Raw genomic sequence first — 25,236 nt, 5'->3', positions numbered from 1 at the left:
GTGGTTAGAGTGGGGGGCGGCAGGTAGACTAGTGGTTAGAGTGGAGGGACGACAGGTAGACTAGTGATTAGAGTGGAGGGGCGGCAGGTAGACTAGTGGTTAGAGTGGAGGGACGACAGGTAGACTAGTGGTTAGAGTGGAGGGGCGGCAGGTAGCCTAGTGGTTAGAGTGGAGGGACGACAGGTAGACTAGTGGTTAGAGTGGAGGGGCGGCAGGTAGCCTAGTGGTTAGAGTGGAGGGACGACAGGTAGACTAGTGGTTAGAGTGGAGGGGCGGCAGGTAGGCTAGTGGTTAGAGTGGAGGGACGACAGGTAGACTAGTGGTTAGAGTGGAGGGGCGGCAGGTAGACTAGTGGTTAGAGTGGGGGGTGGCAGGTAGACTAGTGGTTAGAGTGGAGGGGCGGCAGGTAGACTAGTGGTTAGAGTGGGGGGCGGCAGGTAGACTAGTGGTTAGAGTGGAGGGGCGGCAGGGTAGCCTAGTGGTTAGAGTGGAGAGGCGGCAGGTAGCCTAGTGGTTAGAGCGTTGGGCCAGTAACCAGCAGGTAGCCTAGTGGTTAGAGTGGAGGGGCGGCAGGTAGCCTAGTGGTTAGAGCGTTGGGCCAGTAACCAGCAGGTAGACTAGTGGTTAGAGTGGAGGGGCGGCAGGTAGACTAGTGGTTAGAGTGGAGGGACGGCAGGTAGACTAGTGGTTAGAGTGGAGGGGCGGCAGGTAGCCTAGTGGTTAGAGTGGAGGGACGACAGGTAGACTAAATCAAATCAAATCAAATCAAATTTATTTATATAGCCCTTCGTACATCAGCTGATATCTCAAAGTGCTGTACAGAAACCCAGCCTAAAACCCCAAACAGCAAGCAATGCAGGTGGAGAAGCACGGTGGCTAGGAAAAACTCCCTAGAAAGGCCAATACCTAGGAAGAAACCTAGAGAGGAACCAGGCTATGTGGGGTGGCCAGTCCTCTTCTGGCTGTGCCGGGTGGAGATTATAACAGAACATGGTCAAGATGTTCAATGTTCATAAATGACCAGCATGGTCGAATAATAATAAGGCAGAACAGTTGAAACTAGAGCAGCAGCACAGTCAGGTGGAAGTTGAAACTGGAGCAGCAGCATGGCCAGGTAGACTGGGGGCAGCAAGGAGTCATCATGTCAGGTAGTCCTGGGGCATGGTCCTAGGGCTCAGGTCAGTTGAAACTGGAACAGCAGCATGGCCAGGTGGACTGGGGACAGCAAGGAGTCATCATGTCAGGTAGTCCTGGGGCATGGTCCTAGGGCTCAGGTCCTCCGAGAGAGAGAAAGAAAGAGAGAAGGAGAGAATTAGAGAACGCACACTTAGATTCACACAGGACACCGAATAGGACAGGAGAAGTACTCCAGATATAACAAACTGACCCCAGCCCCCCGACACATAAACTACTGCAGCATAAATACTGGAGGCTGAGACAGGAGGGGTCAGGAGACACTGTGGCCCCATCCGAGGACACCCCCGGACAGGGCCAAACAGGAAGGATATAACCCCACCCACTTTGCCAAAGCACAGCCCCCACACCACTAGAGGGATATCTTCAACCACCAACCTACCATCCTGAGACTAGTGGTTAGAGTGGAGGGGCGGCAGGTAGCCTAGTGGTTAGAGTGGAGCTACGGCAGGTAGACTAGTGGTTAGAGTGGAGGGGGGCCAGGTAGACTAGTGGTTAGAGTGGAGGGGCGGCAGGGTAGACTAGTGGTTAGAGTGGAGGGACGACAGGTAGACTAGGGGTTAGAGTGGAGGGGCGGCAGGTAGCCTAGTGATTAGAGTGGAGGGGCGGCAGGGTAGCCTAGTGGTTAGAGTGGAGGGACGACAGGTAGACTAGTGGTTAGAGTGGAGGGGCGGCAGGTAGACTAGTGGTTAGAGTGGAGGGGCGGCAGGGTAGACTAGTGGTTAGAGTGGAGGGACGACAGGTAGACTAGTGGTTAGAGTGGAGGGGCGGCAGGTAGCCTAGTGATTAGAGTGGAGGGGCGGCAGGGTAGCCTAGTGGTTAGAGTGGAGGGACGACAGGTAGACTAGTGGTTAGAGTGGAGGGGCGGCAGGTAGCCTAGTGGTTAGAGTGGAGGGACGACCGGTAGACTAGTGGTTAGAGTGGAGGGGCGGCAGGGTAGACTAGTGGTTAGAGTGGAGGGACGACAGGTAGACTAGTGGTTAGAGTGGAGGGGCGGCAGGGTAGACTAGTGGTTAGAGTGGAGGGGCGGCAGGTAGACTAGTGGTTAGAGTGGGGGGTGGCAGGTAGACTAGTGGTTATATTGGGGGTGGCAGGTAGACTAGTGGTTAGAGTGGAGGGGCGGCAGGGTAGACTAGTGGTTAGAGTGGAGGGACGACAGGTAGACTAGTGGTTAGAGTGGAGGGGCGGCAGGTAGCCTAGTGATTAGAGTGGAGGGGCGGCAGGGTAGCCTAGTGGTTAGAGTGGAGGGACGACAGGTAGACTAGTGGTTAGAGTGGAGGGGCGGCAGGTAGACTAGTGGTTAGAGTGGAGGGGCGGCAGGTAGCCTAGTGGTTAGAGTGGAGGGACGACAGGTAGACTAGTGGTTAGAGTGGAGGGGGCGGCAGGTAGACTAGTGGTTAGAGTGGGGGGCGGCAGGTAGACTAGTGGTTAGAGTGGAGGGACGACAGGTAGACTAGTGATTAGAGTGGAGGGGCGGCAGGTAGACTAGTGGTTAGAGTGGAGGGACGACAGGTAGACTAGTGGTTAGAGTGGAGGGGCGGCAGGTAGCCTAGTGGTTAGAGTGGAGGGATGACAGGTAGACTAGTGGTTAGAGTGGAGGGGCGGCAGGTAGCCTAGTGGTTAGAGTGGAGGGACGACAGGTAGACTAGTGGTTAGAGTGGAGGGGCGGCAGGTAGGCTAGTGGTTAGAGTGGAGGGACGACAGGTAGACTAGTGGTTAGAGTGGAGGGGCGGCAGGTAGACTAGTGGTTAGAGTGGGGGGGTGGCAGGTAGACTAGTGGTTAGAGTGGAGGGGCGGCAGGTAGACTAGTGGTTAGAGTGGGGGGCGGCAGGTAGACTAGTGGTTAGAGTGGAGGGGCGGCAGGGTAGCCTAGTGGTTAGAGTGGAGAGGCGGCAGGTAGCCTAGTGGTTAGAGCGTTGGGCCAGTAACCAGCAGGTAGCCTAGTGGTTAGAGTGGAGGGGCGGCAGGTAGCCTAGTGGTTAGAGCGTTGGGCCAGTAACCAGCAGGTAGACTAGTGGTTAGAGTGGAGGGGCGGCAGGTAGACTAGTGGTTAGAGTGGAGGGACGGCAGGTAGACTAGTGGTTAGAGTGGAGGGGCGGCAGGTAGCCTAGTGGTTAGAGTGGAGGGACGACAGGTAGACTAAATCAAATCAAATCAAATCAAATTTATTTATATAGCCCTTCGTACATCAGCTGATATCTCAAAGTGCTGTACAGAAACCCAGCCTAAAACCCCAAACAGCAAGCAATGCAGGTGGAGAAGCACGGTGGCTAGGAAAAACTCCCTAGAAAGGCCAATACCTAGGAAGAAACCTAGAGAGGAACCAGGCTATGTGGGGTGGCCAGTCCTCTTCTGGCTGTGCCGGGTGGAGATTATAACAGAACATGGTCAAGATGTTCAATGTTCATAAATGACCAGCATGGTCGAATAATAATAAGGCAGAACAGTTGAAACTAGAGCAGCAGCACAGTCAGGTGGAAGTTGAAACTGGAGCAGCAGCATGGCCAGGTAGACTGGGGGCAGCAAGGAGTCATCATGTCAGGTAGTCCTGGGGCATGGTCCTAGGGCTCAGGTCAGTTGAAACTGGAACAGCAGCATGGCCAGGTGGACTGGGGACAGCAAGGAGTCATCATGTCAGGTAGTCCTGGGGCATGGTCCTAGGGCTCAGGTCCTCCGAGAGAGAGAAAGAAAGAGAGAAGGAGAGAATTAGAGAACGCACACTTAGATTCACACAGGACACCGAATAGGACAGGAGAAGTACTCCAGATATAACAAACTGACCCCAGCCCCCCGACACATAAACTACTGCAGCATAAATACTGGAGGCTGAGACAGGAGGGGTCAGGAGACACTGTGGCCCCATCCGAGGACACCCCCGGACAGGGCCAAACAGGAAGGATATAACCCCACCCACTTTGCCAAAGCACAGCCCCCACACCACTAGAGGGATATCTTCAACCACCAACCTACCATCCTGAGACTAGTGGTTAGAGTGGAGGGGCGGCAGGTAGCCTAGTGGTTAGAGTGGAGCTACGGCAGGTAGACTAGTGGTTAGAGTGGAGGGGCGGCAGGTAGACTAGTGGTTAGAGTGGAGGGGCGGCAGGTAGACTAGTGGTTAGAGTCGAGGGGCGGCAGGTAGCCTAGTGATTAGAGTGGAGGGGCGGCAGGTAGACTAGTGGTTAGAGTGGAGGGACGACAGGTAGACTAGTGGTTAGAGTGGAGGGGCGGCAGGTAGCCTAGTGGTTAGAGTGGAGGGACGACAGGTAGACTAGTGGTTAGAGTGGAGGGGTGGCAGGTAGCCTAGTGGTTAGAGTGGAGGGACGACAGGTAGACTAGTGGTTAGAGTGGAGGGGCGGCAGGTAGCCTAGTGGTTAGAGTGGAGGGACGACAGGTAGACTAGTGGTTAGAGTGGAGGGGCGGCAGGTAGACTAGTGGTTAGAGTGGGGGGTGGCAGGTAGACTAGTGGTTAGAGTGGAGGGGCGGCAGGTAGACTAGTGGTTAGAGTGGGGGGCGGCAGGTAGACTAGTGGTTAGAGTGGAGGGGCGGCAGGGTAGCCTAGTGGTTAGAGTGGAGAGGCGGCAGGTAGCCTAGTGGTTAGAGCGTTGGGCCAGTAACCAGCAGGTAGCCTAGTGGTTAGAGTGGAGGGGCGGCAGGTAGCCTAGTGGTTAGAGCGTTGGGCCAGTAACCAGCAGGTAGCTTAGTGGTTAGAGCGTTGGACTAGTAACCGAAAGGTTGCAAGTTCGAATCCCCAAGCTGACAAGGTACAAATCTGTCGTTCTGCCCCTGAACAGGCAGTTAACCCACTGTTCCTAGGTCGTCATTGAAAATAAGAATTTGTTCTTAACTGACTTGTTAAATAAAGGTAATAAAGGTAAAAAATACATATACATATATATATACCCAATATGTATGAATAATTTGTAGAGACCTGAACACAAGGCTTCCAAACTGGCAGTAACTACAGGGCAAAACACAGCAAGGACAAGGCTGTGGGTAACTGGTGAAAGGAGTCAGGCGCAGGAGAGCTGAGATGCATGGACAAGGTATTTCATTCAAGAAAACACCAGTATGAACACAATGCTATGGTGCTGAGAGTGGTAGAAAGTGGTACAACTCATTTATTTTACTGTTCTTGTCACAAATGTTAAAGTTTCTGATCCCACGGTATTATATTTCAGCCTGCACACCCCACCTGAAAAGTGTTGGCCAACTGAAACACCACCTGATAGGTGTTAGCCAACTGAAACACCACCTGATAGGTGTTGGCCAACTGAAAACTAACCTGATAGGTGTTAGCCAACTGAAAACTAACCTGATAGGTGTTAGCCAACTGAAAACCCACCTGATAGGTGTTAGCCAACTGAAAACTAACCTGATAGGTGTTAGCCAACTGAAAACCCACCTGATAGGTGTTGGCCAACTGAAACACCACCTGAAAAGTGTTGGCCAACTGAAACACCACCTGAAAAGTGTTGGCCAACTGAAACACCACCTGAAAAGTGTTGGCCAACTGAAAACCCACCTGAAAAGTGTTGGTCAACTGAAAACCCACCTGAAAAGTGTTGGCCAACTGAAACACCACCTGATAGGTGTTAGCCAACTGAAACACCACCTGATAGGTGTTGGCCAACTGAAAACTAACCTGATAGGTGTTAGCCAACTGAAAACTAACCTGATAGGTGTTAGCCAACTGAAAACCCACCTGATAGGTGTTAGCCAACTGAAAACTAACCTGATAGGTGTTAGCCAACTGAAAACCCACCTGATAGGTGTTGGCCAACTGAAACACCACCTGAAAAGTGTTGGCCAACTGAAACACCACCTGAAAAGTGTTGGCCAACTGAAACACCACCTGAAAAGTGTTGGCCAACTGAAAACCCACCTGAAAAGTGTTGGTCAACTGAAAACCCACCTGAAAAGTGTTGGCCAACTGAAACACCACCTGATAGGTGTTAGCCAAATGAAACACCACCTGATAGGTGTTGGCCAACTGAAAACTAACCTGATAGGTGTTAGCCAACTGAAAACTAACCTGATAGGTGTTAGCCAACTGAAAACCCACCTGATAGGTGTTAGCCAACTGAAAACTAACCTGATAGGTGTTAGCCAACTGAAAACCCACCTGATAGGTGTTGGCCAACTGAAACACCACCTGAAAAGTGTTGGTCAACTGAAAACCCACCTGATAGGTGTTAGCCAACTGAAAACCCACCTGATAGGTGTTAGCCAACTGAAAACCCACCTGATAGGTGTTAGCCAACTGAAAACCCACCTGATAGGTGTTGGCCAACTGAAACACCACCTGAAAAGTGTTGGTCAACTGAAAACCGACCTGAAAAGTGTTGGCCAACTGAAACACCTCCTGATAGGTGTTAGCCAACTGAAAACCCACCTGATAGGTGTTAGCCAACTGAAAACCCACCTGATAGGTGTTAGCCAACTGAAAACCCACCTGATAGGTGTTGGCCAACTGAAACACCACCTGAAAAGTGTTGGTCAACTGAAAACCGACCTGAAAAGTGTTGGCCAACTGAAACACCTCCTGATAGGTGTTAGCCAACTGAAAACCCACCTGATAGGTGTTAGCCAACTGAAAACCCACCTGATAGGTGTTGGTCAACTGAAAACCCACCTGATAGGTGTTAGCCAACTGAAACCCCACCTGATAGGTGTTAGCCAACTGAAACCCCACCTGATACGTGTTGGCCAACTGAAAACCCACCTGATAGGTGTTAGCCAACTGAAAACTAACCTGATAGGTGTTAGCCAACTGAAAACCCACCTGATAGGTGTTAGCCAACTGAAAACCCACCTGATAGGTGTTAGCCAACTGAAAACCCACCTGATAGGTGTTAGCCAACTGAAACCCCACCTGATAGGTGTTGGCCAACTGAAAACCCACCTGATAGGTGTTGGTCAACTGAAAACCCACCTGATAGGTGTTAGCCAACTGAAACACCACCTGAAAAGTGATGGCCAACTGAAAACCGACCTGAAAAGTGTTAGCCAACTGAAAACTCAACCGAGGCAACCCAGATGGTAAACCTACTGGAGGGCCAGTGAGGTCTGTTTCTGGGGGCCAGTGAGGTCTGTTTCTGGGGGCCAGTGAGGTCTGTTTCTGGGGGCCAGTGAGGTCTGTTTCTGAGGGGCCAGTGAGGTCTGTTTCTGGGGGCCAGTGAGGTCTGTTTTCTGGGGACCAGTGAGGTCTGTTTCTGGGGGCCAGTGAGGTCTGTTTCTGGAGGGCCAGTGAGGTCTGTTTCTGGGGGCCAGTGAGGTCTGTTTTTGGGGGCCAGTGAGGTCTGTTTCTGGGGGCCAGTGAGGTCTGTTTCTGGGGGCCAGTGAGGTCTGTTTCTGAGGGGCCAGTGAGGTCTTTTTCTGGGGGCCAGTGAGGTCTGTTTCTGAGGGGCCAGTGAGGTCTGTTTCTGGGGGCCAGTGAGGTCTGTTTCTGGGGGGCCAGTGAGGTCTGTTTCTGGGGGCCAGTGGGGTCTGTTTCTGGGGGCCAGTGAGGTCTGTTTCTGGGGTCCAGTGAGCTCTGTTTCTGGGGGCCAGTGAGGTCTGTTTCTGGGGGCCAGTGAGGTCTGTTTCTGAGGGGCCAGTGAGGTCTGTTTCTGGGGGCCAGTGAGGTCTGTTTCTGGGGGCCAGTGAGGTCTGTTTCTGGGGGCCAGTGAGGTCTGTTTCTGGGGGCCAGTGAGGTCTGTTTCTGGGGGCCAGTGAGGTCTGTTTCTGGGGCCAGTGAGGTCTGTTTCTGGGGGCCAGTGCGGTCTGTTTCTGGGGGCCAGTGAGGTCTGTTTCTGGGGCCCAGTGAGGTCTGTTTCTGGGGCCCAGTGAGGTCTGTTTCTGGGGTCCAGTGAGGTCTGTTTCTGGGGGCCAGTGAGGTCTGTTTCTGGGTGCCAGTGAGGTCTGTTTCTGGAGGGCCAGTGAGGTCTGTTTCTGGGGCCCAGTGAGGTCTGTTTCTGGGGGCCAGTGAGGTCTGTTTCTGGGGGCCAGTGAGGTCTGTTTCTGAGGGCCAGTGAGGTCTGTTTCTGAGGGGCCAGTGAGGTCTGTTTCTGGGGGCCAGTGAGGTCTGTTTCTGAGGGGCCAGTGAGGTCTGTTTCTGGGGGCCAGTGATGTCTGTTTCTGGGGGCCAGTGAGGTCTGTTTCTGGGGCCAGTGAGGTCTGTTTCTGGGGGCCAGTGAGGTCTGTTTCTGGGGGCCAGTGAGGTCTGTTTCTGGGGGCCAGTGAGGTCTGTTTCTGGGGCCCAGTGAGGTCTGTTTCTGGGGCCCAGTGAGGTCTGTGTCTGGGGGCCAGCGAGGTCTGTTTCTGGAGGGCCAGTGATGTCTGTTTCTGGGGGCCAGTGAGGTCTGTTTCTGGGGGCCAGTGAGGTCTGTTTCTGGGGGCCAGTGAGGTCTGTTTCTGGGGCCAGTGAGGTCTGTTTCTGGGGGCCAGCGAGGTCTGTTTCTGGAGGGCCAGTGATGTCTGTTTCTGTAAATTCAACCAAGTCAACCCAGATGGTAAAGTTACTGGAGGGCCAATGTTAGCAGCCACATTGAGTGGAGATTTTGAAGAGTGTGCATTCACGGGTAGATAATTAGAGCTTATTGAGCCGCCAACCTTTGTAATCTCGGACGCCCAGCGCATGTGTCCCCAAGAGATTACAACCTTGTGACGGTTATTACTGAATCGGATGCAGATGAGAAGAAACTAAAAACTAAAGTGGAAACTAATCCGTTTTGTAACAAACATTTGCTGTTACTCCTCTGTATGGTGTTATTACAATGTAGCCACGAGTTATTATAATGAACTAGAATACTTGTTAAGGTGTAGTAAGGACCCTTAAAAAGGATGTGTTATGTATGTTAGAGTCATTTTATAGGGGTTAAACAGTATTTTACAGCATTTTGCCCATAATTCAATGCAATCTCCAGCATTAATTCAGTAAAACACATTTAAAGTATTTGACTGTGCATTTTGCAGTGTTTTACAGTTGAAACAACAGAACAGTCTTACAGAGTATGGGTTTCTTACATTAATAAACTTGACTATTTAATCAAGTGCAAGTTATGTAGATTCCAAATGAATTACTTGAACCGTGTAGCTCAGTGGTGTCCTGTTATAGAGCGTAAATGTAGATGTTATATGATTGAAATTGAACAAGCTTCACATCACATTACTTCATCACTGCAGGGTAAAATCAAGCTAAAACCTGGAGAATATTGGACATTTTTAATGAAGAGATGAAAACATGTCCACTCTAATGCTTCCATCTAATCTATTACGTCCCTGATTCTATCTGCACCATCTTTACATTACTGGACGGTTCTGATTCTATCTACACCATCTTTACATTACTGGACGGTTCTGATTCTATCTGCACCATCTTTACATTACTGGACGGTTCTGATTCTATCTACACCATCTTTACATTACTGGACGGTTCTGATTCTATCTGCACCATCTTTACATTACTGGACGGTTCTGATTCTATCTACACCATCTTTACATTACTGGACGGTTCTGATTCTATCTACACCATCTTTACATTACTGGACGGTTCTGATTCTATCTGCACCATCTTTACATTACTGGACGGTTCTGATTCTATCTGGTTCTGATTCTATCTACACCATCTTTACATTACTGGATGTTCTGATTCTATCTGGTTCTGATTCTATCTGCACCATCTTTACATTACTGGACTGTTCTGATTCTATCTGGTTCTGATTCTATCTACACCATCTTTACATTACTGATGGTTCTGATTCTATCTACACCATCTTTACATTACTGGACGGTTCTGATTCTATCTGGTTCTGATTCTATCTACACCATCTTTACATTAATAGATGTTCTGATTCTATCTACACCATCTTTACATTACTGGACGGTTCTGATTCTATCTGGTTCTGATTCTATCTACACCATCTTTACATTAATAGATGTTCTGATTCTATCTACACCATCTTTACATTACTGGATGTTCTGATTCTATCTACACCATCTGTACATTACTGGACCGGTCTGATTCTATCTGGTTCTGATTCTATCTACACCATCTTTACATTACTGGATGTTCTGATTCTATCTACACCATCTTTACATTACTGGACGGTTCTGATTATATCTACACCATCTTTACATTACTGGACCGGTCTGATTCTATCTACACCATCTTTACATTACTGGATGTTCTGATTCTATCTACACCATCTTTACATTACTGGACTGTTCTGATTCTATAAACAGCATCTTTACATTACTGGACTGTTCTGATTCTATCTACACCATCTTTACATTACTGGACGGTTCTGATTCTATCTACACCATCTTTACATTACTGGATGTTTTTTCTCTCTCTGAGCTACTTGATGCACATTGAGCTTGAGATGATTTAATAGATTTGTTTCTATTTCAGATGTTCTAGGGGTTAGAGTTCAAACCAAACTGAAATAACTCCAGATATAATTTAATCGTGGAACTGGATGACATTTGAAGGCTAACACCAATGACACTTTCTAGTTGAAGAGTCTCATTCCAAAACGCTATATATCCATATTCAGAAATGTTGGTAAATTAGATTAGATTATTTATAGAAATCCTGAAAGAGATTGATGTGGGTTTTATTCCACTATTTAATCATGGCGCGGGGTTTGTTCAATGGCAGATATATATTTATTTAAAATCTATGACTTCATGGTTTCATTTCAGAGAGACAAAAAGTTATGTCTTTTTAAGCAAAATACTGTATATATATTTAATTTTACCTTTATTTAAATAGGCAAGTCAGTTAAGAACAAATTATTATTTTCAATGACGGCCTAGGAACAGTGGGTTAACTGCCTGTTCAGGGGCAGAACGACAAATTTGTACCTTGTCAGCTCGGGGATTTGAACTCGCAACCTTCCGGTTTACTAGTCCACCGCTCTAACCACTAGGCCACCCTTCCGCCTCACTCTCAGAGAAATAAGTACTACTGCTAAGTTTTACAGTCAAATGTAACAAATCATTTTTTTTAAAATTATATAAAAAAATTGTATTTTTATTTATTCAATAGAGTAATATGTGATCTGTATGTAAAACATTTAGTTGTTTTTATTCAGAGTAACTTACAGTAAGGGCATTAATCTTAAAATAGATACGAACATTCCATTCCAGCTAAACATTGGATACATAGCGTTCTGTAAAAAATACACTGAAATATATTAATCACATGTCTGAGAACAGTAATATTTCACACACACATGAAGGCACCCATAAACAATCATTTCTGCTTTTAAAAAAACAAAAAAAAATTAAATGTAAAAAATAAAAAAATGGTGGATATAGCATTTTGGAAATAAACTTTTTAATTTGTACATTGGTGGCATCGTCTTATACAACAGGTCGATTAAATGTTACACAATCACATGTTTTAATACCCACTGCTCGTTTTTACCGTGCATTTCATCAGACGGAATATTACCACGATTAAACACACAGATGAACGAAGCTCACAATAAAACACATTGTGAAAACAGATTTTCAGTCATGCATTCTATATTATGAAAGTGGGAATCAGTACAAACAAGACAGGTATATATGCCTCATCAAGGCTCTGAGTCATTTCTTCTTTATGTTCACAAACAGTTTTAGACACCAAGAGAACATTTTAAAACGGTGCCGTTATATCAGGAAGGAAGTGTCACAGAGAGACGTAAGTCAAACAGTCATGAAGAAGACTTGACAAAAGGACAGTTAGTATATTTCACAAAAATCACGAGACTGAACAAAACGCCTGTTTTCTACAGAGACGATATAAAGCAGCTAGCTGGCAGCGCCATCTGCTGGCCATAGTGGCTCAATACATCCAACTGTTGACATCCCATCTCTTTCCGTATTTTCAGTAGTACATATTGTCAGCCACTAGAGGACGCTACAGTTTAGCTGAGCCCATCCACAGGTCCAGACAGCCCACACAGACATAAATAGATGGCCATTTCTGAGTACTCATGGTGCAGTCTCTTCCCTGTATCTCTCTGAGTACAGCAGTCTCTTCCCTGTATCTCTCTGAGTACAGCAGTCTCTTCCCTGTATCTCTCTGAGTACAGCAGTCTCTTCCCTGTATCTCTCTGAGTACTGCAGTCTCTTCCCTGTATCTCTCTGAGTACTGCAGTCTGTCCCCACCCACTGGGGAGCCAGGCCCAGACAATCAGAATTCGTTTTTCCCCACCCTTCAGACGATTCCGCAGGTGAAGAAGCCGGATGTTGAGGTCCTGGGCTGTTATGGTTACACGTGGTCTGTGGTTGTGAGGCCGGCTGGAAGTACGGCCAAATTCTCTAAAACAACGTTAGAGGCGGCTTATGGTAGAGATCTAAACACAAGTTCTCTGGCAACAGCTCTGGTGGACATTCCTGCAGTCAGCATGCCAATTGCATGTTCCCTCAAAACTTGAGACATCTGTGGCATTGTGTTGTGTGACAAAACTGCACATTTTTAGAGAGGCCTTTTATTGTCCCCCAGCACAAGGTGCACCTGTGTAATGACCATTGCTGTTTAATCAGCTTCTTGATATGTCACACCTGTCAGGTGAATGGATTATCTTGGCAAAGGAGAGATGCTCAGTAAGAGGAAACACATGTTGTACACAACATTTAAGAGAAATCAGCTTTTTGTGCTTATGGAACATTTCTGGGATCTTTTATAATAGCTCATGGAACATATGGGAACATAAACTCTTTACATGTTGTGTGTTTATATTTTTGTTGAGTGTACATAGGGAATAGGGTGTCATTTGGGACGTACACTTTGTATACTCATAATGTAGTCCCTCTCCTTGTACCTCCAAGACTCTGGGGGTGAAGAACCAACACAGTCTGCATCTGGGTCTCACCTTAAACCTGATGAAGCATGTCTGTAGGTGTGTTTTTAATTTATTAAAAGTTTTTAATTAAAAGCCCTTTCAGCAGCTTGCTACAGCTAGCTTTACAATATGGCTACTTTACCTGATGCTGCTAGCTTTACAATGTGGCTACTTTACCTGGTGCTGCTAGCTTTACAATGTGGCTACTTTACCTGGTGCTGCTAGCTTTACAATGTGGCTACTTTACCTGGTGCTGCTAGCTTTACAATGTGGCTACTTTACCTGATGCTGCTAGCTTTACAATGTGGCTACTTTACCTGGTGCTGCTAGCTTTACAATGTGGCTACTTTACCTGGTGCTGCTAGCTTTACAATGTGGCTACTTTACCTGGTGCTGCTAGCTTTACAATGTGGCTACATCACCTGGTGCTGCTAGCTTTACAATGTGGCTACATCACCTGGTGCTGCTAGCTTTACAATGTGGCTACTTTACCTGATGCTGCTAGCTTTACAATGTGTCTACTTTACCTGGTGCTGCTAGCTTTACAATGTGGCTACTTTACCTGGTGCTGCTAGCTTTACAATGTGGCTACTTTACCTGGTGCTGCTAGCTTTACAATGTGGCTACTTTACCTGGTGCTGCTAGCTTTACAATGTGGCTACTTTACCTGGTGCTGCTAGCTTTACAATGTGGCTACTTTACCTGGTGCTGCTAGCTTTACAATGTGGCTACATCACCTGGTGCTGCTAGCTTTACAATGTGGCTACTTTACCTGGTGCTGCTAGCTTTACAATATGGCTACTTTACCTGGTGCTGCTAGCTTTACAATGTGGCTACTTTACCTGGTGCTGCTAGCTTTACAATATGGCTACTTTACCTGGTGCTGCTAGCTTTACAATGTGGCTACTTTACCTGGTGCTGCTAGCTTTACAATGTGGCTACTTTACCTGGTGCTGCTAGCTTTACAATGTGACTACTTTACCTGGTGCTGCTAGCTTTACAATGTGGCTACTTTACCTGGTGCTGCTAGCTTTACAATGTGACTACTTTACCTGGTGCTGCTAGCTTTACAATGTGGCTACCTCACCTGTTGTGGAAAACACATTGAAGCAACACCCTGTACACTGAGATGCAGCTCCTAGCTTGGTCCCAGGTATCTTTGTACTGTTTTGCCAACTCCTATGGTTGTTGTCATGTAGATAATGGTAAAACAACACAAAGAGATCTGGGACCAGGCTAGCAACACATTACACACTGAGATACATGTACCTATGGGGTTTAGCTGTCTCAAGTCAATCATTCTGACATCCATTAGTGCTATTTTAACCTGTAGGAAAACAGATATTAGGATGTTTAATATGTGGTTGTGTTGTGTAGTGGCCATGGGCTCTTTCCTCTGCAGTCATTTCAGAATGGGTCTTTGGCATTGTGCCCATATTTTTGGGGGGGAGGAAAGGTGTGTGTGTGTGTGTGTGTGTGTGTGTGTGTGTGTGTGTGTGTGTGTGTGTGTGTGTCAGTGTCTGTGTGTGTGTGTGTGTGTGTGTGTTTGTGTGTGTGTGTGTGTGTGTGTGTGTGTGTGTGTGTGTGTGTGTGTGTGTGTCTGTGTGTGTGTGTGTGTGTCTGTGTCTGTGTGTGTGTGTGTGTGTGTGTGTGTGTGTGTGTGTGTGTGTGTCTGTGAGGGAGACAGGAGACAAACAGTAGGCCTATAAAGGAGGGGAAGGTTCCGGCTGCTCCCAGTTCTCCTCAGTCTGTCTGATTAGGGGACATGTTGGGGCATGAGAAGGGAGGCTCTGATCTAGCTTCCCCACCATGCCAGGAGAGAAAGGAAGGGAGAGGGAGGGAGGGGGAAAGGGAGAGAGAGAGAGAGAGAGAGAGAGAGAGAGAGAGAGAGAGAGAGAGAGAGAGAGAGAGAGAGAGAGAGAGAGAGAGAGAGGGGAAGAGAGAGAGAGAGAGAGAGAGGGGGAGAGAGAGAGAGAGAGAGGGAGAGAGAGAGGGGGGGGGGGGAGAGAGGTTTTTTAATAAAGCCCTTAAATTTCTAATTGAAATTGAGAGAGACAGAGATGGAGAGAGAGACACAGAGAGAGACACGGAGAGAGAAAGTGATTGAAGGAGAGAGAGAGAGACACACACAGAGAGAGACACAGAGAGAGAAAGTGAAAGTGAGAGACCGAGAGAGAGAGAGAGAGTAAGAGAGAGAAAGTGATTGAAAGAGAGAGAGAAAGTGATTGAAAGAGAGAGAGAGAGAGAGAGAGAGAGAGAGAGAGAGAGAAAGTGATTAAAGAGAGAGAGAGAGAGAGAGAGAGAGAAAGAAAGGAATTTCCTCCTCTGGTCTACTCCAACACCGTGGAGAGAGGCTAGGACAGAGATGACGGAGTACCCTTAACTGAGGGCCTCAGGTTCACTGAGTAAACAGATAGAGAGACACAGTGAACAAAAAGACATTGAGACACTTTTTCTGGAGAGTTGAGTTGTGGCCTCTAAACTGTCAGTGAACTATGCAGCGACTGTAAATCACTCCGGTTCAGGACACATTTAAATGACTCGATAGTAAAAGTGGGGATGTGTTGCCCCTGGAGTAGCTACAGTGTGAAGACGGCACTATATTCCCTATGTAGTAGTGCACTGTTTTAGACCAGGGCTGTAGTGCACTGTTTTAGACCAGGGCTGTAGTGCACTGTTTTAGACCAGGGCTGTAGTGCAATGTTTTAGACCAGGGCTGTAGTGCACTGTTTTAGACCAGGGCTGTAGTGCACTGTTTTAGACCAGGGCTGTAGTGCAATGTTTTAGACCAGGGCTGTAGTGCACTGTTTTAGACCAGGGCTGTAGTGCAATGTTTTAGACCAGGGCTGTAGTGCACTGTTTTAGACCAGGGCTGTAGTGCACTGTTTTAGACCAGGGCTGTAGTGCACTGTTTTAGACCAGGGCTGTAGTGCACTGTTTTAGACCAGGGCTGTAGTGCACTGTTTTAGACCAGGGCTGTAGTGCACTGTTTTAGACTAGCGCTGTAAGTGCACGACGTGGAAAATAGGGCTTCATTTTGGACGTAACCTAAAAGCTGAGCCCATAGGTTTCCTCTGGGAGTGAGTTGTAGTAGTATCTCCCTCCTAAACGCTGAGCCCATAGGTTTCCTCTGGGAGTGAGTTGTAGTTGGGTGAGTGTTTTTCTCACTGACATTCAGTACAATACGTCACAAACACATGTTTCTGTGTAGGATATTTTTACCAGCTGGTCAGCTGACCGGAATTCAGTTTGATTGAATGCTCTATGACATGTTATTGGTCAATATTTCATACTTGAGTTAAAGTAAAGATACCTTGATAGAAAATGACTCAGGTAAAAGTGAAAGTCACTCAGTAAAATACTACTTCAAATACTACTTCAAATACTTCTTCAAATACTATTTGAGTAAAAGTCTAAAAGTATTTGCTTTTAAATATACTTAAATATCAAAAAGTAAATGTAATTGTAAAAGTAAATGTAATTGTAAAAGTAAATGTAATTGTAAAAGTAAATGTAATTGTAAAAGTAAATGTAATTGCTAAGTTATACTTAAAAGTATCAAAAGTAAAAGTATAAATAATTTTAAATGTCTTCTATTAAGCAAACCAGACAGCCTCATTTTCTTGTTTTTTAATTACAGATAGCCAGGGGCTACAACACTAAAACGGAGCATATGTTTAGTGAGTCCTCCAGATCAGAGGCAGTAGGAATGACCAGGGATTCTCTGTGTTTAGTGAGTCCTCCAGATCAGAGACAGTAGGGATGACCAGGGATGTTCTGTGTTTAGTGAGTCCTCCAGATCAGAGACAGTAGGGATGACCAGGGATGTTCTCTGTTTAGTGAGTCCTCCAGATCAGAGGCAGTAGGGATGACCAGGGATGTTCTTTGTTTAGTGAGTCCTCCAGATCAGAGGCAGTAGGGATGACCAGGGATGTTCTCTGTTTAGTGAGTCCTCCAGATCAGAGGCAGTAGAGATGACCAGGGATGTTCTCTGTTTAGTGAGTCCTCCAGATCAGAGGCAATAGAGATGACCAGGGATGTTCTCTGTTTAGTGAGTCCTCCAGATCAGAGGCAGTAGGGATGACCAGGGATGTTCTCTGTTTAGTGAGTCCTCCAGACCAGAGGCAGTAGGGATGACCAGGGATGTTCTCTGTTTAGTGAGTCCTCCAGATCAGAGGCAGTAGGGATGACCAGGGATGTTCTCTGTTTAGTGAGTCCTCCAGATCAGAGGCAGTAGGGATGACCAGGGATGTTCTCTGTTTAGTGAGTCCTCCAGATCAGAGGCAGTAGGAATGACCAGGGATGTTCTCTGTTTAGTGAGTCCTCCAGATCAGAGGCAGTAAGGATGACCAGGGATGTTCTCTGTTTAGTGAGTCATCCAGATCAGAGGCTAGTAGGGATGACCAGGGATGTTCTCTGTTTAGTGAGTCCTCCAGATCAGACGCAGTAGGGATGACCAGGGATGTTCTCTGTTTAGTGAGTCCTCCAGATCAGAGGCAGTAGGGATGACCAGAGATGTTCTCTGTTTAGTGAGTCCTCCAGATCAGAGGCAGTAGAGATGACATGGGATGTTCTCTGTTTAGTGAGTCCTCCAGATCAGAGGCAGTAGGGGTGACCAGGGATGTTCTCTGTTTAGTGAGTCCTCCAGATCAGAGGCAGTAGGGATGACCAGGGATGTTCTCTGTTTAGTGAGTCCTCCAGATCAGAGGCAGTAGGGATGACCAGGGATGTTCTCTGTTTAGTGAGTCCTCCAGATCAGATGCAGTAGGGATGACCAGGGATGTTCTCTGTTTAGTGAGTCCTCCAGATCAGAGGCAGTAGGGATGACCAGGGATGTTCTCTGTTTAGTGAGTCCTCCAGATCAGAGGCAGTAGGGATGACCAGGGATGTTCTCTGTTTAGTGAGTCCTCCAGATCAGAGGCAGTAGGGATGACCAGGGATGTTCTCTGTTTAGTGAGTCCTCCAGATCAGAGGCTAGTAGGGATGACCAGGGATGTTCTCTTGATAAGTGTGTGTTTTCGACCATTTTACTGTCCTGCTAAGCATTCAAAATGTAACAAGTACTTTTGGGTGTCAGGGAAAATAAAAAGTACATAGTTTTCTGAAGCTAAACCCGTGAGCCAGTTAGCCTGTTAGCCCGTTAGCCAGTTAGCCCATTAGCCAGTTAGCCTGTTAGCCCGTTAGCCAGTTAGCCTGTTAGCCAGTTAGCCTGTTAGCCAGTTAGCCTGTTAGCCCGTTAGCCAGTTAGCCTGTTAGCCTGTTAACCATTTGGCATGTTGGCCTGTTAACCAGTTGGGCTGTTAGTCCATTAGACTTTTAACCAGTTGGGCTGTTAACCAGTTGGCCTGTTAGTCCATTAGACTGTTAACCAGTTGGGCTGTTAACCAGTTGGCCTGTTAGTCCATTAGACTGTTAACCAGTTGGGCTGTTAACCAGTTGGCCTGTTAGTCCATTAGACTGTTAACCAGTTGGGCTGTTAACCAGTTGGCCTGTTAACCAGTTGGCCTGTTAGCCCATTAGACTGTCAACCAGTTGGCCTGTTAGTCCATTAGACTGTTAACCAGTTAGCCTGTCAGCCTGTTAACCAGTTGGCCTGTTAACCAGTTGGCCTGTTAACCAGTTGGCCTGTTAGTCCATTAGACTGTTAACCAGTTGGCCTGTTAACCAGTTGGCCTGTTAACCAGTTGGCCTGTTAGTCCATTAGACTGTTAGCCAGTTGGCCTGTTAGCCAGTTGGCCTGTTAACCAGTTGGCCTGTTGGCCTATTAGCCTATTAGACTGTTAGCCAGTTAGCCAGTTAGCCTGTTAGCCAGCTAGCCTGTTGGCTATAATCCCTAATGCCTGGAGACACTGATAGAGACCATGCATCTGCCATATGTCCCCCAGACACACACACACACACAGATTGTCCCACAGATTAGCTCATTAGCCTACTGCTCCGAGATAAAGCTGATCAGTGCAGAGTAGCGCATCAGCAGTATTAGATTTTACAGTAACAGGAGATGAGCATCAGCAGTATTAGATTTTACAGTAACAGGAGATGAGCATCAGCAGTATTAGATTTTACAGTAACAGGAGATGAGCATCAGCAGTATTAGATTTTACAGTAACAGGAGATGAGCATCAGCAGTATTAGATTTTACAGTAGCAGGAGATGAGCATCAGCAGTATTAGATATTACTGTAACAGGAGATGAGCATCAGCAGTATTAGATATTACTGTAACAGGAGATGAGCATCAGCAGTATTAGATATTACAGTAACAGGAGATGAGCATCAGCAGTATTAGATTTTACAGTAACAGGAGATGAGCATCAGCAGTATTAGATATTACAGTAACAGGAGATGAGCATCAGCAGTATTAGATTTTACAGTAACAGGAGATGAGCATCAGCAGTAAATCAAATCAAATCAAATCAAATTTATTTATATAGCCCTTCGTACATCAGCTGATATCTCAAAGTGCTGTACAGAAACCCAGCCTAAAACCCCAAACAGCAAGCAATGCAGGTGTAGAAGCACGGTGGCTAGGAAAAACTCCCTAGAAAGGCCAATACCTAGGAAAAACCTAGAGAGGAACCAGGCTATGTGGGGTGGCCAGTCCTCTTCTGGTTGTGCCGGGTGGAGATTATAACAGAACATGGCCAAGATGTTCAAATGTTCATAAATGACCAGCATGGTCGAATAATAATAAGGCAGAACAGTTGAAACTGGAGCAGCAGCACAGTCAGGTGGAAGTTGAAACTGGAGCAGCAGCATGGCCAGGTGGACTGGGGACAGCAAGGAGTCATCATGTCAGGTAGTCCTGGGGCATGGTCCTAGGGCTCAGGTCAGTTGAAACTGGAACTGCAGCATGGCCAGGTGGACTGGGGACAGCAAGGAGTCATCATGTCAGGTAGTCCTGGGGCATGGTCCTAGGGCTCAGGTCCTCCGAGAGAGAGAAAGAAAGAGAGAAGGAGAGAATTAGAGAACGCACACTTAGATTCACACAGGACACCGAATAGGACAGGAGAAGTACTCCAGATATAACAAACTGACCCCAGCCCCCCGACACATAAACTACTGCAGCATAAATACTGGAGGCTGAGACAGGAGAGACAGTATTAGATTTTACAGTAACAGGAGATGAGCATCAGCAGTATTAGATTTTACAGTAACAGGAGATGAGCATCAGCAGTATTAGATTTTACAGTAACAGGAGATGAGCATCAGCAGTATTAGATTTTACAGTAACAGGAGATGAGCATCAGCAGTATTAGATTTTACAGTAGCAGGAGATGAGCATCAGCAGTATTAGATTCTACAGTAACAGGAGATGAGCATCAGCAGTATTAGATTTTACAGTAACAGGAGATGAGCATCAGCAGTATTAGATATTACTGTAGGGGATTAACTGCTGCTGTTTCTGATGATGTGTTGTCTCAGCATCTCAGCCTGTCAGCCAATCCTGGGGATATAGGGATGGAGGGGTCATGACCTGGACCTCACCCATCTGGTGTACTGTAAAGCCTGAGTCCCAAAGCATCTTCCAGTCCCCTAGCCTCAAGCCTCTCCCTTAGGCCTAGTCCCCTAGCCTCTAGCTACTCCCTAACCCCTAGCCTCTAACTACTCCCTAACCCCCTATCCTCTAGCTACTCCCTAACCCCTACCCCCCTAGCCTCTAGCCTCTAGCTACTCCCTAACCCCTAAACCCCTATCCTCTAGCTACTCCCTAACCCCTAACCCCCTAGCCTCTAGCTGCTCCCTATCCCCTAGCGCCTAGATTCTAAATACTCCCTCACCCCTAAGCCCCTATCATCTAGCTACTCCCTAACCCCTAACCCCCTAGCCTCTAGCTGCTCCCTATCCCCTAGCCCCCTGATCTATAGCTGCTCCCTATCCCCTAACCCCCTAGCCTCTAGCTGCTCCCTATCCCCTAGCCCCCTGATCTATAGCTGCTCCCTATCCCCTAACCCCCTAGCCTCTAGCTGCTCCCTATCCCCTAGCGCCTAGATTCTAAATACTCCCTCACCCCTAAGCCCCTATCATCTAGCTACTCCCTAACCCCTAACCCCCTAGCCTCTAGCTGCTCCCTATCCCCTAGCCCCCTGATCTATAGCTGCTCCCTAACCCCTAACCCCCTAGCCTCTAGCTGCTCCCTATCCCCTAGCCCCCTGATCTATAGCTGCTCCCTAAGCCCTAACGCCTAGATTCTAACTACTCCCTAACCCCTATCCCCTAGCCTCTAGCTACTCCCTAACCCCTAACCCCCTAGCCTCTAGCTGCTCCCTATCCCCTAGCCCCCTGATCTATAGCTGCTCCCTAAGCCCTAGCGCCTAGATTCTAACTACTCCCTAACCCCTAACCCCCTAGCCTCTAGCTGCTCCCTATCCCCTAGCCCCCTGATCTATAGCTGCTCCCTATCCCCTAACCCCCTAGCCTCTAGCTGCTCCCTATCCCCTAGCCCCCTGATCTATAGCTGCTCCCTAAGCCCTAGCGCCTAGATTCTAACTACTCCCTAACCCCTAAACCTCTGTCCTCTAGCTGCTCCCTAACCCCTAACCCCCTAGCCTCTAGCTGCTCCCTAACCCCTAGCGCCTAGATTCTAACTACTCCCTAAGCCCTATCCTGTAATTTGCATGGTGCCTGCTGTCTGGAGCTGATGTGTGAGAGAGACTGTGCCTGGCTTGGCTTGAATAGAACGACTGAACCACCGAAAGTCGTTTACATGAGGCTGGTGATTGAAGGGTTGATACTCCATGGAAGGATACTGATGTAATCTACTGTATGTCACGCTAGAGCTAGAGAGATCATAGAGTACAGTAAGGTATAGGGGGTATAGAGTACAGTAGGGTATAGGGGGTATAGAGTACAGTAGGGTATAGAGGGTATAGAGTACAGTAGGGTATAGGGGTATAGAGTACAACAGGGTATAGAGGGTATAGAGTACAGTAGGGTATAGGGGGTATAGAGTACAGTAGGGTATAGGGGGTATAGAGTACAGTAGGGTATAGGGGGTATAGAGTACAGTAGGGTATAGGAGCTATAGAGTACAGTAAGGTATAGGGGGTATAGAGTACAGTAGGGTATAGGGGGTATAGAGTACAGTAGGGTATAGGGGGTATAGAGTACAGTAGGGTATAGGGGGTATAGAGTACAGTAGGGTATAGGGGGTATAGAGTACAGTAGGGTATAGGGGTATAGAGTACAGCAGGGTATAGAGGGTATAGAGTACAGTAGGGTGTAGGGGGTATAGAGTATAGGGGGGTATAGGGGGTATAGAGTACAGTAGGGTATAGGGGGTATAGAGTACAGTAGGGTATAGGGGGTATAGAGTACAGTGGGGTATAGGGGGTATAGAGTACAGTAGGGTATAGGGGGTATAGAGTACAGTAGGGTATAGGGGGTATAGAGTACAGTAGGGTATAGGGGGTATAGAGTACAGTAGGGTATAGAGTACCGTAGGGTATAGGGGGTATAAAGTACAGCAGGGTATAGGGGGTATAAAGTACAGTAGGGTTTAGGGGGTATAGAGTACAGTAGGGTATAGGGGGTATAGAGTACAGTAGGGTATAGGGGGTATAGAGTACAGTAGGGTATAGGGGTATAGAGTGCAGTAGGGTAGAGGGGGTATACAGTACAGTAGGGTATTGAGAGTATAGTGTACAGTAGGGTAGAGTGGGTATAGAGTACAGTAGGGTATAAGGGGTATAGAGTACAGTAAGGTATAGGGGGTATAGAGTACAGTAAGGTATAGGGGGTATAGAGTACAGTAGGGTATAGAGTACCGTAGGGTATAGGGGGTATAAAGTACAGCAGGGTATAGGGGGTATAAAGTACAGTAGGGTTTAGGGGGTATAGAGTACAGTAGGGTATAGGGGGTATAGAGTACAGTAGGGTATAGGGGGTATAGAGTACAGTAGGGTATAGGGGTATAGAGTGCAGTAGGGTAGAGGGGGTATACAGTACAGTAGGGTATTGAGAGTATAGTGTACAGTAGGGTAGAGTGGGTATAGAGTACAGTAGGGTATAAGGGGTATAGAGTACAGTAAGGTATAGGGGGTATAGAGTACAGTAAGGTATAGGGGGTATAGAGTACAGTAGGGTATAGAGGGTATAGAGTACAGTAGGGTAGAGGGGGTATAGAGTACAGTAGGGTATTGAGAGTATAGAGTACAGTAGGGTAGAGTGGGTATAGAGTACAGTAGGGTATAAGGGGTATAGAGCACAGTAGGGTATAGGGGGTATAGAGTACAGTAGGGTATAGGGGGTATAGAGTACAGTAGGGTATAGGGGGTATAGAGTACAGTAGGGTATAGGGGGTATAGAGTACAGTAGGGTATAGGGGTATAGAGTACAGTAGGGTAGAGGGGGTATAGAGTACAGTAGGGTATTGAGAGTATAGAGTACAGTAGGGTAGAGTGGGTATAGAGTACAGTAGGGTATAAGGGGTATAGAGTACAGTAAGGTATAGGGGGTATAGAGTACAGTAGGGTATAGAGTACAGTAGGGTATACAGTACAGTAGGGTATAGGGGGTATAGAGTACAGTGGGGTATTGAGTAGGGTATTGAGAGTATAGAGTAAAGTAGGGTATAGGGGGTATAGAGTACAGTAGGGTAGAGGGGGTATTGAGTACAGCAGGGTATAGGGGGTATAGATATAGCAGGGTACATATTCCAATGTTGTGGTATTTATGTGGTTCTCACCAGACCAGTGAGAGACTAAACTACATAATGGAGAAGTTGTGTTCATAGAGGACATCATGTAAATGTACAAAACGACTAAACAAAAGAGGTCAGGGTAACTTTAGAGAGCCACGTGTCACCCAGCCCTGCTATCCTGTTTCATCATATTCCTGGAAACACGCAGCCACTCCTTCACGAGGGACAACCCATATCCCCCTGCCTCCCCTCACGCAAACCCCGACCACACATCACTGGCAGTGGGGATAACACCCATCCCCCTGTCTCCCCTCACTCAAACCCCGACCACACATCACTGGGAGTGGGGATAACACCCATCCCCCTGTCTCCCCTCACGCAAACCCCGACCACACATCACTGGGAGTGGGGATAACACCCATCCCCCTGTCTCCCCTCACTCAAACCCCGACCACACATCACTGCAGTGGGGATAACACCCATCTCCCTGTCTCCCCTCACTCAAACCCCGACCACACATCACTGCAGTGGGGATAACACCCATCTCCCTGTCTCCCCTCACTCAAACCCCGACCACACATCACTGGGAGTGGGGATAACACCCATCCTCGATAGACTCTATTCCCCTGGAGCTGCGCCAAACGCTCACTGCACAGTGAACCCAGACCCGATCCTGTACCATGCATACCCAACCCCCTATCCTGTACCATGCATACCCAACCCCCTATCCTGTACCATGCATACCCAACCCCCTATCCTGTACCATGCATACCCAACCCCCTATCCTGTACCATGCATACCCAACCCCCTATCCTGTACCATGCATACCCAACCCCCTATCCTGCACCCCAGCCTTATATCCACCATACACCCAGCCCTTATCCGCTCAGTGGCTACGTGGGACCTACAGTAAGTGAGCCCCATGCAGGGAGAGGGAACTGGGTGAATATGAGCAGTGGCTTTAAAATACATAAGTAAAACATATTTAAAGTACTACTTAAGTCGTTTTTTTGAGGTATCTGTACTTTACTATATATAATTTTCGACTACTTTTACTTCACTACATTCCTAAAGATAAAAAAATGTACTTCTTCATACATTTTCCCAAAAGAATGGACAGGACAGGAAAATTGTCCAATTCACGCAATTATCAAGAGAACATCCCTGGTCATCCCTACTAGCCTCTGATATGGAGGACTCACTAAACAGAGAACATCCCTGGTCATCCCTACTGCCTCTGATCTATTGGACTCACTAAACAGAGAACATCCCTGGTCATCCCTCATGCCTCTGATCTGGAGGACTCACTAAACAGAGAACATCCCTGGTCATCCCTACTACCTCTGATCTGGAGGACTCACTAAACAGAGAACATCCCTGGTCATCCCTACTAGCCTCTGATCTGGAGGACTCACTAAACAGAGAACATCCCTGGTCATCCCTACTAGCCTCTGATATGGAGGACTCACTAAACAGAGAACATCCCTGGTCATCCCTTCTAGCCTCTGATCTGGAGGACTCACTAAACAGAGTACATCCCTGGTCATCCCTTCTAGCCTCTGATCTGGAGGACTCACTAAACAGAG

The sequence above is a fragment of the Oncorhynchus kisutch genome, unplaced genomic scaffold, assembly GCF_002021735.2.
Source record: "Oncorhynchus kisutch isolate 150728-3 unplaced genomic scaffold, Okis_V2 Okis03b-Okis08b_hom, whole genome shotgun sequence".
NCBI classification, from domain to species: Eukaryota; Metazoa; Chordata; class Actinopteri; order Salmoniformes; family Salmonidae; genus Oncorhynchus; species Oncorhynchus kisutch.
The sequence above is the reverse complement of the archived record's forward strand: the minus strand, read 5'-3'. Positions refer to the sequence as shown.